General features: G+C 50.0%; 1 long non-coding RNA gene across 1 annotated transcript; it reads left to right on the forward strand.

The window, feature by feature from the left end:
• The first annotated feature begins 227 nt into the window (after positions 1-227).
• On the forward strand, positions 228-4,161 carry LOC120101803 (uncharacterized). Its single transcript, XR_005502762.2, has 2 exons — positions 228-1,627; positions 1,712-4,161. It is a non-coding gene; the product is annotated as an uncharacterized LOC120101803 (long non-coding RNA).
• Positions 4,162-8,773: the final 4,612 nt, after the last annotated feature.

Below are 8,773 nucleotides of genomic sequence, written 5' to 3' on the forward strand. Positions count from 1 at the left end.
CCTCAGGGAGGGGTGGGGCCTTGTGAGCCTCTCCCTCCTTCCCTGTGGAGTGTTGGCAGGCCTGGTCTTGTGCAGGTTTCCTACAGGTAACCATAGCAGCAGTGAACCCATGAGTGTGACAGCTGTGTCAGGTCAGGAAGAGAGCGCTGCTTCTCGGCATCCCTCCCACCGGGGCTCTTCCACTCTTTCTGAAGGCCCTCTGTGTCTCCTCAGCCTTGGAGAGGTGTGTAGGGGCTGAGCACGAACAGTCAGGTTTTGTCTGCACTGTGAGCTGCTATGACTCTTGGACTCACTTCCCCTCATACAGGAGGAAGTCTCTCTGACCAAGGCTGAGAACAGGGCTGCTCTAACCCAAACCTGATTATATAGAGGATAATTTGGCTGTACACCCATGTGGTTCTCCCAGGGGTCCGGGAGTTGATCATGCCCTCTTGTTATTTGCCCGTGTTGAGGCAGAGATTCACAGTAGGTAGCAGATGACTGAGAGGTCACTCTCCTCACAGCCAGGAAGGAAAAAGAAAGAGGTCACAATTCACTTTGAAAGCATGTCCCAATGACCTCCCATTAGACCCCACCCCTTAAAGATTCCCTACCCGGCCCTACTCCCATCCCCATACCCCACCAAAGACCAACCTCAAGTCCTAGAGTGGGTCACATGAAGGTGTCCAGCTCACACCAAGGACAGACATGACCTAAAGGAAGGGAAATCAAGTGTAACAGTTCCTGGAATTTCCTCTCCCCTCTGAGGTCTCCATCTCTTGGTACTCTTGACCCCTGAGTCACTTCGCAAGAGGAGGGCACCTGCTTCTATGAGCCTTGCTGCTTCAGGGAAGGAACAGGGCAGTGAATCACTCCACCCAACAGAAGAGGCCCCTCGAGCCTGGCACTCACAGATGGGCTTCTTTCTGCCTTTCCCCCATCCCTTTCCTCAACACAAAGGACTTACAGGACTGTCTTCACTAATCCTTCACTAATCTTGCCTTACTCCAAGCCTGGGATCCCAGGTTGGCTGGGGCGGCAGTAACAGAGCAAGAAATGATGTCATTGACTTTCCCTCTGCAGCAGAGAATTTTATCACACAACCTTCTAGCTAAGGAAGCTTGATGAGGAAGGGCAAGCCCGACCCACCCTGCCAGGGAGGAAGTCCTCTCTTTCGGCTCCAAGTGCAAGCGTCTATACAAACTCAGTTCTTCTCCCAACGTGGCACCTGGCTGCAAGCCAGTCATGGCTACTAGCGTCCAGGGAACTAGTCGCCTCTGTACAGGGGCTCCTTAAATCGGCCAGGCTGACTAGGGAGCCTAGGGTCAGCGAACGGCTGTTTCAAAAGTATAAGGTGGAGAAGCAATTGTATCCATGCCTGACCTCTGAATACGCACACTTATGCATGTGTACACATAGCTGTTTATGGCATTCCTGGAGATAAGACAGCACTTCACTTGTCTGTAGTGAGTGCCAATGGCCTTTCATAGGGGAAGTGAGACGTCACGTTGACTCACTTCCTTCTTTGCACGGCTCTTCACCCCTATTCTGAGTTCATGTTGTGCACTCTCAACTGTCCTTCATGCTCCATGCAGTGTACTGTCCCCTGGGATGTCTCCCCACCATCCAGTGGCCCACGTCTAATCAGGTGCCCATTTCCCACGGCTGCCCACAGGGGGAGTGGCGATTTTTGCCATCAGCGGAGTAAGTCTTTGACTTGTTTCTCCTGCAGAGACGTTGCTCCCGGGCTGAGTCATCCACAGAACAGCGCGCAAACGAGGACAGGGCTGAGCTGTCAGGAGAAGCTAAAGACAAATTCGTAAGCGTAACTGCCATGTTCCGTTCTGGCCTGTGCTTAGAAGATTGTCTTCCCCCTTCAGCTTTCCAGAGAGCTGATTGGTGCCCTGGGGAGCAGGGAACATGGGGCTGACCTACCGGAAGACGGAAGATTAGCAGGGGCAGGGTCCTGGATTACACAGATATTGCCCGGGCTCAAAGCACACCTACTCCGCGGGGCTCCTGGCAGTAAAGGAAACATCGGTGAAGAGATGTCAAAACAAGATTTGAGAGTCTCGAAGGATTTTCAGTGTTTGAACAGAACAGGGAACTGGGGATGTAGCTCAGTTGGTCGTGTGCTTGCGCGGCATGCACAAGTCCCGGGTTCGATCCTTAGCATGGCATACACCAGGCCTGGTGACACACTCTTGCTATCCCAGCAGGCTGACACAGAAGGATGAGAAATTTACGACGACCCTCAGCTACATGACACATCCAAACTAGCCTGCCTTACGCATAAGAGACAGAGTCTCAAAATAAACGAGGAAGCAAACAAGAGAGTTGGGACACACATGCACACACACGTGAGCACACGCATGTGCACACCCATGTACACACACGTGACATACCACACACACCACATACACACACACGCACACCGCTGTCACCACCTCCACCACCACCAAGGGGAAACTGAGGCAGAGAAATCCCCAGGCTGTTTAATGGCGTGTCAAATTTGGAACCACAGGAATTACAGGAGTTCTATGTATCCCTTTGAGAATGACTTCTGTCGATGTCATTACTCGATGGGGACCTGTGGGAAGGCAGTGTTTGCTTTATCTCAATTCGTCATGTAAGCCTGTGGGTGACATTGGCCCTCGTCTATAAAAAATACAAGCGTTGGGCCTTAGGCTCACAGGAGCTCCCTTGGAGTGTGTTTGACCACATCAGTTGCATGGGCACCCTCTCAGTCCTGGGGATGCAGGTCTTACTTGCAGGGAGCTTACGGTCTCTGCACAGGTGAGGCGGCAGGAAGAAGAGAGGGAGGTGGGGAGAAAGGGGTGGCTATCAGGCCTGTGACAGGATAAGGTTGTCTACAAGGTTCGCAGCCAAGTTACAAAAGAAAACTCTCATAATGTTTTAAGTAAGTGTTCACTTTTGTGGCGGCCACAGCAGCCCACAGGGTAACAGGTTGGACACAACTAGGCCGCTATACGTTGAGAGTCAGAAAAAATGGCAGGCATACCATGCCAGAGCAGGCACGTGCTACAAAAGGAGCAGCTTGGCAAAGGAGAAGAGAGAGGCCTCCAGAGCCTCAGCCCGTAGCGCCTCCAACATGCTCTCAGCAAGCAGTCTATAAGGGGTGTGCCATAGAGGTCATGGAGGACTCAGGGGGCAGAGAGGCCACTGGAGGATCTAATGAAGATATAGGATGTGACTCCTTGGTGAATCAAGAGAAAGCTGGGAAAGAGGAGGCTCCAGTAGCACCCTGAGCATGGCCTCAGGAGGGTCTGGCCAGTTAGCTACAGTGCATCCCTAAGCCATCTCTCTGAGCTTCCTCCTCTCCTCAGTGAGAGGGACTCCGTTGTAGGTGAGTGGAGAGGAATAGGCTTGGATGAGTTCACTCCCCGGCAGGAACGTAAATAAAGGCCCAACATGTGACCGCCGCAGAGCTGACTAATGTTGACAGAGCATCGGTCAACCTGCCTGTCATGTCCTTTCACCCTCCCGGGACAAGCCCAGGAAGCAGGCACTGTTATGATCCCATTTCCCGGGTGAGGTAAGCAGTTTCGTCGGGGCATCAACGTTAGTCATTAATGTGCTCTCCAGTGACATCGTGGGAGGTTAAGGTGACCCAGCTACTCAGCAGGAATGTGGGCAGAGACCGCAGCAGCAGCTGCTGGTGGCTGAGGAGGAAAATAAAGGGACGCCGGGCCAGACAGGACTACACGCCTGCCACAGACCGACAGGGCTGCGTTTTATGGAGGAATCGGTTCACGAGTGCTAAGCTTTGTTTGGAATCCGGATGGATGCCTGGGCGTTTAAACGTCCCACAACTGAGACCCGGACTCATGCGCTCTGCCACCGTGATTTTGCCTGTTCTAGGAGTTCCTATATGTGGGCTCACGGGCTATCCCAGAGTCTTGCTGGCATTGCCGAGCGGTCTCTGGGGTCAAGCAGAGCTTATTTAGTCAAACCACAGACATCCAAACTCTTGCTACGGTTCCCTGCCAACAAAGCAGTTGTGGACGGACAGTTGAGTCCGTGTGTTGGTGGACGCGTCTTTAGTTTTCCTGGATATCACCTAGGGATGAGCTTCGTGGGTCACATGCTCTGTCTCACTGTATAAAACATTGTTTTTTTGTTTGTTTTGTTTTGACAAAAAAATAAAATAAAATAGCTGAACTGTTTCGTGCTCCTGTCAGCACGGTCTTTACCAACAGCCGGAGCCATAAAGGTTAGCTGTCCTACTGTGCGCAGTGGCGTTCCATTGTGCGTTCTCGTCAGCATCCCCCTAGTGACTGGTGGTGACGTTGATGCCTAGTCGGTGAGCTAACGTCTCTGTGTAAAATGTGTCAGGGAAATACTTTGCTCAGTTAACAATAATGTCTCCTTTTTATTCTGCCATGAGCGTTTTTTTTTTTTTAAATAGCTGTTTTAGGGGTTTTTGTTTTGTTTCCCTTTTGTCTGTTTGTGGTTTTGAGACAGCACCTTTCTGTGTAGCCTGAGCTGGTCTCAGACTCGTTATCCTCCCACTTGGTCTCCTGGGTCCAGGATTAATTTAATAACTACATTTAAAGTAAAATGTTTTCTCTAGTCTGAATGGTTTCCTTTCGTTTTTCTGTCTGTTCCTCCCTCCTTCTCTTCCTTCTATCCTCCTCCCCTCCCTGCTCCCTCCCTTCTTCCCTCTGCCCTCCCCTCCTCCTTTCTCTACCAGGGCCTTGCTAGTACATCTCAAGGTGCTCTCCAGCTCAGTCCCCTGTTCCCACCTCAGAGCGCTGGAATCACACCCAGTGCCTTAATGGAGAAGACCTTTGAAGATGAGAAGTTTTAATTTTTATGATTGCTTATGTATCTGTTATGTTTTGTAAGGATTTGGAATTATAGGAAAAATGTGAGTGATCCAAGGTCCCAGGGTTGTTTCCTGTGGCTTCTCTTAGGAAGCACCAGAATGCTTGTGGGTTGGGAGCTGGTCTCTGGAAGAATGACAATGTAGCTAGTGCTCCTCTGGTATAGGTTGGTGCTCCTCTGGTATAAGTTGGTGCTCCTCTGGTATAATAGGTTGGTGCTCCCCTCCTGTAGGTTGGTGCTCCTCTCCTGTAGGTTAGTGTCCTCTCCTGTAGGTTAGTGCTCCTCTGGTATAGGTTGGTGCTCCTCTGGTATAGGTTGGTGCTCCTCTCCTGTAGGTTAGTGTCCTCTCCTGTAGGTTAGTGCTCCTCTGGTATAGGTTGGTGCTCCTCTGCTATAGTTCCTAGCCAGACCTAGGTTAACTGGGATGGGCCTGAAGTACAGAGGCAAACAGTTATGGAAGCCTGACTAAGCACTTCCAGGTTATGAAGCAGCATTGTGAGGGGTTAGGGCTTGTGCAGTTAGTAGGAGAAATCTTCCAGTTGAAGAAATGCCACTGAGTGTCATCAGAGCCTTGTCACCTACAGTGAAGCCCGAATCTTAATTCTAAAAAGCCAGGGACACAATTGGGTGACAAGCCTGCTTTCTTCCTTTCTTTCTTTCTTCCTTTCTTTCTTTCTTTCTTTAATTTTAAAGATTTATTTATTTATTTATTTTCTTTTTCTTTTTTTCGGAGCTGGGGACCGAACCCAGGGCCTTGCGTTTGCTAGGCAAGCGCTGTACCACTGAGCTAAATCCCCAACCCCCTATTTATTTATTTTATGCATATGAGTACAAGAGGGCATCAGATCCCATTACAGATGGTCGTGAGCCACCATGTGGTTGCTGGGATTTGAACTCAGGACCTCTGGAAGAGCACTCAGTGCTCTTAACCGCTGAGCCATCCCTCCAGCCCCTTCAGTTTTTAAGAGGTTTGTTATATAATCAGTTCTACTATCCGGCTACTTTACAATACAAGTGAGTACGTGTCTGCGTTTTAGACACGTCTAGAATCCTGAGGAAACACGGCGTTGCAGCTGCGTTATCTGGAAACTTGCAGCCAGCCCCTGGACCTGGGCTGGTTTATGCAAATACCCAGAGACAGATGTACTTGACTCTGTGCTGAGGAGCTATCCTGGATGCAAATCTGGGTACTTCATTTGACCACATGTCACCATGAGTCAGGAGCTGCTGTTTCCACAGTGTGAGGAAGCAGGAGATGCTGACTGGCCCTGTTCTCACCCTGGCTTTTAAGATTCTTTTAAATTGAAAGAAACCTTAAGCTCACGGCAAAGCCACACATATATGACTTGTGTGGAGAGTCTGCGCACAGCCTTTCTTTCCCTATTACCTCTGGGCGCTCAGGTTTGGACTGCCTGTGCTCCTGGACGCTGGATGTCCCACTGCTGTGTCTCCCACCGTTTATGATGCTGACATTCTAAAAGAATCCGGTGGTTCCCCCTGTACGCAGTACCTAGTTCTACCTGGATGCTCCTCACTTGTGTTCTGTGACGTTCCTCTGTGACTCTGCGGCATCTCTGGGTGACATTTGGACGCCTGATGTCTGTGTCAGTATTGGAATCAGATGCCCCAGACTGTTGTTCAGTTTGGGAATGTGGCAGACAGAGTGCAGAAGCAGAAGAAGGGTGAAAATCAAGATACCGCAGCATTGATGTGTGACTGAGTCATACATGCTGCTGATGTAACTGCCCAGGGTGAGAGAGGGCCATGGCGAGTACACACCCACACACACTATGCCCATCTCTCTATCTTTCACACACACATACACACACACACACATTACATTTCACAAACCACACACACATCACACATATACTACACCCCCTACACACCATATATACATACTACACATATACATCACAAACCTACTATACACACATTTGTAATCACACACACACACACACACACACACACACACACACACGCACTCTCAGTCACTCAGTTCTGTTTGTCATTGTTTCACTGTCATAACGTTCTACTTATCTCGGACACACTGCCAGGAATTGTGTGGGAAGACTTTCAGTATCTTTGTTAAGGCTCACATGGACTTAGCAGTTCCTGGAGAACCTGTAGAACTTGGAGGATTTCTACAGAGGGAAGGCAAAGTGTTGGCCCAAGTCTGGGCCACACATTAGTCCCACCTAGATGAATGGGGGTTTAAAAATGAGGGGGACATCAGGGTGAAGGCAGCAGGGGCCGACTCAGAGAGGAGACCCACCCCAAAGGCCAGCTCACGAAGGAGACCCATCCAAGCCAACTGCATGAAGTCAAAATGGATGAACCGCTATATCCAGCTGTGCCCAGTGCTATCTTGCTACATCTTTAGTAAATACTCTTTTTTTTTTTTTGTTCTTTTTTTCGGAGCTGGGGACTGGACCGAACCCAGGGCCTTGTGCTTCCTAGGCAAGCGCTCTACCACTGAGCTAAATCCCCAACCCAGTAAATACTCTTTTAGCTGTATGTGTATGACTGTTTTTGCTTGCACATACGTGTGTGCACCATAGGTGTTTCTAGTGCCTATGGAGGCTGGAAGAGGGCATCAGATCCTTTGGAACCAGAATTACAGACAGTTGATAACCACAGAGTAGATTGTGGGGACCGAGTCTTAGTCCTCCTCAAGAGCAGCCAGTGCTCTTAAGCTTGGTCGTTTCTCCAGGTCTCAGAAACTTTATTTTCTTAAGACATTGGGATGGGACCCAGGGCTTTGGGCTTGTTTCTCCAGCCAGCACTGTTTTCATGTATATTAACATTTATGCTATTTTACTTTTTCTTTCCGAGACAGAACCGAGCTCTATAATAGTTAAGGTTGGGTTTGAACTCATGACAATCCCCTTGTCTCTGTCTACCAGGTGATAAGATTACAGATGTGATCTCGCTTTGGCAGCCAAGTCCCCAACCCTTGTGGATATGCATTTAAAGGATGTCAGATCTATCCTTGATTTGCTTCTAACTTTCTTTTAGTTACAACATAATTAGCTCTGTGTCACGTGTGTGTGTGTGTGTGTGTGTGTGTGTGTGTGTGTGTGTGTGTGTGTGTGTAGATATTCTTCTCCCTCCCCACCTCCCCAGGTTTATCTCCATATCCTTGTGCTGAGGGTCTTGTTGGGGGGATGAAGGAGAGGAGTCTCTGGGGAAGGGAGACAGGCTAGTGTGGGTCTTCGGAGAGGAGCTTATGGAAATTGCACTGTGTCTCCCTAGTCCCCGGTGTGCCCTCTTGTATAGGCACAGCCACGTTGTGGCCTGGCAGAAGTGAATGAGTCGTCAGGTCTGCCCTCTAGCCCCAGTCTGGTCCCAAGAAAGAGCATCTGTGTCTGTCTCTGAGGCCATAAATGCTGCCTGGTTGTCTCCAGCTTGACTTGACACTCCCTTCTGAATAAAGAGCGTCCAAAGCTCCCACGGCTTGCTCTTCAGATAGCCCGAATTACCTGGCACCCTGCATTGCCATTCATGACACAAAAAGTATCACTGGAGGCGCGCGCACGCACACACACCCCTCCCAGCACCCCTGCAATAACTGTGTAAACATTCTCCATCGAGAAGCTGAAGCTTAGTTGCCCTCTGCTGGGGAGATGAGGGCAGCCGGTCGGTCGGGGCGAGGACCGTGCTAGCAACCTTCCCTGTGCACCCGGGCTGTGGTGCATGACGGGAACGGAAACGCGGAACTAAAGTCAGTCCTGCTTTTTTGGGGGTGTGTGTGAGGGGGGGTGTCGGGGGTGGTGAGTGATAATCAATAAAATCACTTCATACAGGAATTGTTGGATTTGATAGATGGAAAGGGGAGGGATGGGGGAGTTTTGGGGGGGGAGAAGGGAGAGAAGGGGGGGGCGGGGGGAACGTGCTAATTCCTCCAATCCTACAAGACAAAGGTTTGGAGAAAGCTGCACTGAGT

This window comes from Rattus norvegicus, chromosome 3 (genome assembly GCF_036323735.1).
Source record: "Rattus norvegicus strain BN/NHsdMcwi chromosome 3, GRCr8, whole genome shotgun sequence".
In the NCBI taxonomy this organism is placed as follows: Eukaryota; Metazoa; Chordata; class Mammalia; order Rodentia; family Muridae; genus Rattus; species Rattus norvegicus.